This window comes from Vipera berus (assembly GCF_964194415.1).
Source record: "Vipera berus genome assembly, chromosome: 2".
Lineage (NCBI taxonomy): Eukaryota > Metazoa > Chordata > Lepidosauria > Squamata > Viperidae > Vipera > Vipera berus.
This window is the reverse complement of record NC_138203.1, coordinates 194,827,029-194,834,371: the sequence shown is the minus strand read 5'-3', so window position 1 is coordinate 194,834,371 and position 7,343 is coordinate 194,827,029.

The following is a 7,343-nucleotide window of genomic DNA, read 5'->3' as shown; positions in this document are numbered from 1 at the left end:
ATGAGATCATTTTTTAGTTCTAAAACTTGGGCTGAGGGGGGCATTAAAGGTTGTAGATCTTTCTTTTTGGTCCATATCAGCCTTCCGTCTTCTTTTTTAACACACCCATTGATTTATATTCTCAGTAATACAGTTTTAATTGGAGTTGATGAATTCTAAAATTGATACTTAGCAGTATTATATTCATGTTTGAATGAAAAATTAAATGGTTACAAGCAATCAATAGTAAATGAGGAATATTTGCTCTGCAAAGCTGCAATCATTGGCCATATTCTTGGAATGGAGGATTGGACAAATTAACTTCACCCCTCTTGTGAGACTTCTACTTGCTTGCAAATTACATTAGTTGCTAAAAAGAGATGTTCTTTATGAAGAGTCTGGGGTGGGATATGATTCTCTCATAAACAAGAGAGCTAATTTCAATCAAACAATATGTGGCAGGTTTGAGCTTGTGAGCCATATTGGCAGAATATGCTGAGTAACTTGATGAAGATCACCAAAGGCTTGAAGCTGCTAACTTTTTATTGGTTCCCACTTTTAAATTAGACCACTGTAATGAAAGCAAAATAGAAGTGAGGTTTTGGGTAATTTGAACTGGGAGCTTATTTCTACAAGCAAATAAAAGGGCCAAGTCCCTGTGATGTCATGGATATGTCCATGTAGTTTCTTGGCAGCAAGACATAAATAATTCTAAATTTTTATAAAGCTCTAAAACAAGGTTATCTTCACAAGTGCCTAGACAAAGTTTTGTTTTAATTGCACAACCTACTTTGGATTTCTTTTCATCCAAATGTTCTTTTTTCAGAACTTTCCTAATTAAAAAAAGGAATGTTATCCATTGTGTTGTGAAATAAGGTTTCATTCTTGCTTTCGTTTCATTTATCAACTATAATTTCAGTTTTTGGACTGTTAAGATGTTGATATCATTCTCTGACTCTAAGAGGCAATCACATTAATGATCTGGATCATCTCTTCATTCCATGAATATTACTGGTTTATTTCCCACTAATTTGGATGTAGCATCTTTCTTGAAAGTATACCAACTAGAATATCTGAAGATAAAATCCAGCTTTCACTCATTCTAATGAGTGTTCAACTTTTGGGACAAATCTGCACTATGTAAAAGCAATTGCACAAATCAATAAACATATAAAGTGATTCAAATACTTTCCCAGGTAATAATATTTTACAATTTTCCTGGCAGATATTCAGATTTAACATGGTTGCATCTATGAAGATGAGTAGCTCAAAATCTATCATTAAAATAATTTTTTCATGCTCTTATGAATTAGATTTGCAAGGTCATGATTATGCTAAGTACAATTAACATATGCAAGCCCAAGATATACTGTATAGAGAGCACATTTAGAAATGTAGTTGGCTGTAATGCAAAGAGCTTCTCAATTCTTAAGAGAGTAATTTTATTACCATTGTTGTAGGGAGATTAGTAACTAGATACATTGGCAATAATACATCTATAGACAACACATGCAGTCTGCTGGGGCATGTTCACATTGCTCTCTGAACAGGAGGGTCATAGAGGAACAATCTTTCTCCCTCAGTTGAGGAAACCCAACAGACCACTGGATTTATATATATGCTTTTAAAACAAACAAACAAACAAACAAACAAACAAACAAACAAACAAACAAACAAACAGGAATAAAATGTAATGGAATAAAATAAAATATAAATTATAGAATTTATTTCTTTTTAAACCCACTGTACCTTGTATAATTCAATCCTATATTTCCTTCTATTTATCCATGCAAAATCTACATTTTTGGCAACCTGCTGATAATGCAACCAGGTCTTCAATTCATTCAGTAAATAGGACCACACATTTATCTTTCATGAAGAACTGAAGAGGTTTTTTAAATGAGAAGTGAAAGGTTTTCAAGGAAAAATAACAACAAAGTCCAGTTGCCTTTTGGAAAAGTACTTTGGGGGCAACCATAACCTGCATGACTGAGAATCTCCATAGACACTTATCTTTCTAATGTTGCAGTAACAGTCTTTTTAACTCTAATAATTGTTCTGCCCAATCTTTCACTAATAGAGATTTATCCTGTTCCATTAAATTAGCCTCCCCTAGAAAAGCAGTATCTGCCTTTAAATAAGTTTAAACTACATTTTGTTTTTTAGGTTATCATAAGCCTTTTAATGAAATTCTAATTTAATATTCCAAAGGTGCTTTTTCAAGAGGCTTCTTCCAGACCTGAAGCAGCTTCTTGGATGAGAAGCAAAACATCTTCAAAGAAAAACAAGAAAGTCCAATTGCCTCTTGAAAAAACACCTTTGGGAAAAACCATGACCTGGATGACTGAGAATCTCCATAGACATTCTAATTTAATACTAACTAATTCATCCCTTAAATTTTATTTTGTCCCACTAAACAATGTTTTCCAATACCGATTTATTTTATATTCTGCACCAAGAAATCTCTAGTAATGAAGTTTGCTATAGTTAAATATTTATCAAATTTTCTAATACTTCTTTCACACATACAAACTCCAGAGTAATTCAAATTAATATTCAAATGGGGTTGCATTATGTATGTATGGAATCTATACTTAAAAAGTAACAACGTTATATTACGGAGTGGAAAAAATGGATTGATTACATCCAGAATAAATATGGGACTAAAAAGTTTCATTTAGCATTTGCATAAGTATTGATGTGATATTAGTATTGCTTGTAGTCATTTTATATGAGCTAGAGTGCGATAGACTTAATAGCTTATTGTTGTTAGCATATGGTTGTTTATGATTGTTTTTACTTTTATACCTTGTATTTAGCTCTGGGAAGTCGGGGACGGGGAGGGGGGAAGGGGAGGGGGGGAGGGTCGGGAAGGGTTGGGTAGGGGGTGGGGGGGAGGGGTTGTTAAAGATAAAATGTATTGAAAAACTTTTCAATAAAAAAAGAAAGATGTGAGCATGTGTAAAATTAAAATAACAAAGTAACATTGTTATAAAAGCTGAAAAGAATCATGAAAGAAAATAAGGAAGCAGAATGAACTGCATGATTTCTCAGTGAGATAGCATATATTCCATAGCATAAACTATATATAAATATACAGAACAGTTTCAAACCAAGTATTTAAATTCAGATAAAGACTTAAATTGGCAGTGCGCCCAGACTCATTATCGTAAAGTTGGTAAGAGAACAGAAAAAAAGAGTACCCTTTCTTCCCCCTGCTGCCAATTTAACAACTGCTATGAAATGAAACACAATCAGACTTATCCATCATCCATTTTCAGTTCTTTTGCATTTACGGGGTTATTAGATCTGTGAATCTGATCTTGGTCATTGATGCAGAATGTTGATGGGAAGCGCATAAAATATCGTGGTTGTGCTGATTTAGTGAGACTTGAGACTTTTGTAAACCCCCTTCTTTTATCTTAGGCTTTTTTGTGAAATCAGAATTAACTGATATGTGTAGTCCTTGGTGCTCTCTGAGCTGGGTTCCTTTCTTGCAATTGTTTCATTATCCAACTAGTTACCACCTAGTTGAGTAATGAAATATCTGCAAGAAAACAATGCAGCTCATAACATAACTGGATTGTCCAGTTCAACCCTGAACTACAAATATTCCCTTCTATAAATTGATATCTTTGTTTGGCTAGAACCCTACTTGAACAGCGATTTTACAGCGATTTTACTTATTCCTGGTGAAATATCGTCTCTTGTAGTATCAAGAGGGATCTGCACAATAATGATGTTGGAACTAATTCCAGTTTTTTTCCCCATTAAATGAATTTTAAATACATGTTCAATTTCAGGTGGACAGTCCATTCCCAAAGGGAGGAGCTTTCTAAAGAAATTTACTCCCTAAATGCAGTGATTAATTAGGGGGGGGTCAATACCAATCACACATACACTTTTCTTCCTCAGTTGTGATTTTAAGTAATTTGTTTATTCAAAATATTATGACTGGCTTGACTTATGGTCTTGCGGGCTTTTAATCAGTCTTTATATCTAAATATTTTTTCTTGCATCTTTTTAAAATCATTCTTAAGCATAGCCAGGTCTTGTTGGGTCAGCTTCAAAAGTTGCATTCTAGCCAGGATCTCTTTTAACAAGTTAGTAGAAGAATCCTCTTCTACTATCATCTATCTATCTATCATCTTTCCTGGCTCAGCAGACAGAAATGCAGGTGGAATTAAACCAGCTGTTGACCACATAGGTCTATGCCATTATCTTGTTAAAATCAAGATAATATATATTAAAAAATGCAATTACTCAGTGATCAAAATCTTTATTCATAGTGTTCAATAATATAGGAATTTGAAAACACTTTAATCAGGAGAGAAACAAGAGATACGTGCACAGTACCATCTTCAAACTGAAAGATTTAAAGACACAAACAGACCTCAAGAGAGTTCCCTATTTATACAGTCACAAAGTTGGAGGGATATGGGAAGAAAGAAAGAAAGAAAGAAAGAAAGAAAGAAAGAAAGAAAGAAAGAAAGAAAGAAAGACAGACAGACCTAGCTTTGGGAATAAGAGCAGTTGAGAGGTAACAACAACAACAACAATGACAATGTTGGAAGGGACATTGGAGGTCATCTAGTTCAACCCCCTGCTCAGGCAGGAAACCCTATACCATTTCAGACAAATGGCTGTCCAACCTCTTCTTAAAAACTTCCAGCATTGGAGCATTTACAGCTTCTGGAGGCAGGTTGTTCCACTGATTAATTGTTTTAACTGTCAGGAAATTTCTCCTAGAGATGCCTGGTGTACAGGCAAAATATTATGCACAGAGACACACAAACAAAAGAAACAGGGATCAGGATTAAAATAAACAAAACACACTACACATCACACTTTGTTTGAGTACTTGGGGCACCAATATTCATACAAACGTGGTGCTTCTTTGCTCACAACTTGCTGGAACCAACAGTAACTTGGTGACTCCCTTTCCGGAGTCACCCAACTTGCTCCTGCAGGCTTTCTTCCATGGACTTGCCATGGATGGGTTCAAAATACTTTGTAAAATCTTATACTTAATGAATCTTGTGATGCTCACAGGCATCTCCAAATGGGTTTGTGATCATAGAGGGAAAAGGGCCCAGGTTGGCACTGTGAATCTGTGAAAACGGCAGTGCCATGCCACACAAGATATTGTCCTTCTGAATCAGCTGACTATTTTATTTTATTTATTAAACAAATTTATATGGCTGCTCAACTTACATAGAGTTGACCCCAGGTGATCTATAATATTAAAAATCCATAATACAAAATCCCATATCATGCCCACCCTATGGCTGCAGTAGAACAATTAAGTCAACCCCTTCATTGGCTCTGTCTTCATTCATGGTCCCCAGGCCAATGAAAAAACCACATCTTCATGGACTTTCAGAAAAGTAACAAGATGGGGGCCAATCATATCTGGGAGGAATGCTGTTCCATAGAGAGGGGGCCATCACCAAGAAGGCCCCTTTTCATGGTCCCACCAGATGTAACCCCTGATTTTCCATCCTGGTGAATCAGGCCAACTAGGCCAAGCTGTTGTGAGAAAAATGCCCAAAGTGATTTGAGACAGATTCAGCAAACTATACTTTATTGGCATGCACAAACTACAGTGATCATTGAGCTCTTCCCCAAAGACTTGTAGCCCCAAAGAAACCAAATTACAAGGTTACAAATTATATATATGTTTGGGTTGTTTTATATTACATAAAAATATAAAGAAAATAATAGAGCTCACTGGGGGACACTTACTCCAAAATGTCTTTGATAAGATATTGGTGGTCACCTTGCTATGGTGCCCCTGAATTCAGAGTATAAGAATTCTATCCTGTTTCGTCCCATCAACATGTGCACTGATGATATTACCTAGTTTGGTAATGAAATGTCTGTTGTGATTCAGGGTCAGCCTGTGGGTTCGGCAGTTGGGTCGGACGATTCAGAGGAGGAGGAGGGGGGTGTTGGAGAGGTTGCTGAGGGTGTTGGAGAGCTTGCTGATGAGAGCCCTCAGCCAGGCCCCTCCCACCTGGTTACGACGCAGACCCAGCTGTGTGAGCCTGACAGCGTGGATGAAGATGACCCACAGCTGGCCCTGTTCAAGGACGCCCGACGCAGGAGGCAGTCAATCAGGAGTAAACAGAGGAAGGCAATGGGGCACCTCGGAAGGAGGCAGAGAGAAGCCACGCCCTGAACTGTTTAAAAGGGGAATGCGTGGGAGGGCTGGTTTGCTGAAGGCAACCGTTTGAATAGCTCCTGTTTCATGGTTCGTGTTTGCTCTCTTTGCTCTGTTTGCTCTGTTTTATGTTAATAAATTTGGCAGGCTTAGTTCCAGCCTCTTGCCTTCTTGTAAAGGGGTTGTCCCTGCCTTTTCTGCAGGGCCGGTAGCAGGCTGGTACAGAACAATGTCTGCAAAAAAATGCAACCAAATGCAGAGAGCACAAGCAACTCCATAATTCAAACCTGAGCTACAAATATTCTATCAATATTATCAACGTGTTCTATGAACAATAGTATTTATTATATTCGCAAACTTCATCCTTGTATATTATTCTGTTCACACTTTAAGGAAAGACAATTGTTGATTTCTGTCTCCACTTCAGGGCAATAGCTAGCTAATTCAATGTGTAGTTTTATTAAAGTTTTGTTTTAAATCATGATTTAATTCTAAATGATCTAATTCTAAAATAATGAAGCGTGTAAATGAAAAATAAAATAAAATGAATTAAACTTTCACAGCATGAAGCATATAAAGGGAAAAAGTATCACTTTTGCTAATAGTGCATGTGCTCTAGCAGGAATCTCTAAATGTACAGTATAATAATATTGGTTAATGAAAAAGAAATTGTTTGAAAGTTGCAGCTGTTTCTTTTTAATGGTTCCTATTTTCTCTTTTGTAGAATAATTACATTTGTAATAATTTTGCTATATAGACTGTTTTTTTAATTTGAAGAAATTGTCATAATATCTCTTAGCATTAACTATTATATAAAACTAATAAATTCGAAACAAAGAAAAATTATTTTATTGCTGTTTTTGTTCTAACCTCTGCCCTATAGATCAAATTGTTTGTACCATCATCCTCATGAACAAGTAGAGGAAAACTGAAACCCAGAAGAAATGACAAAAGTTACAGCACTGTTAAGAATCATACTCATCTCATACCCTTAAACAGAAAAAAGCAATCAGGTTTTTTCTTCTTCATATCATCATTATCATCACCATCATCTTCATCATTACTACCACCACTTACTAGGGCACCCAATTTTAAGAAATGTACTAATTTACTTTTACATGTAGCCTTATATAAGGACTTAATACCTTACATTTAATGAAACTGCCCTTTGTATATCCCAATTTATGGTGTGCAGTTATTA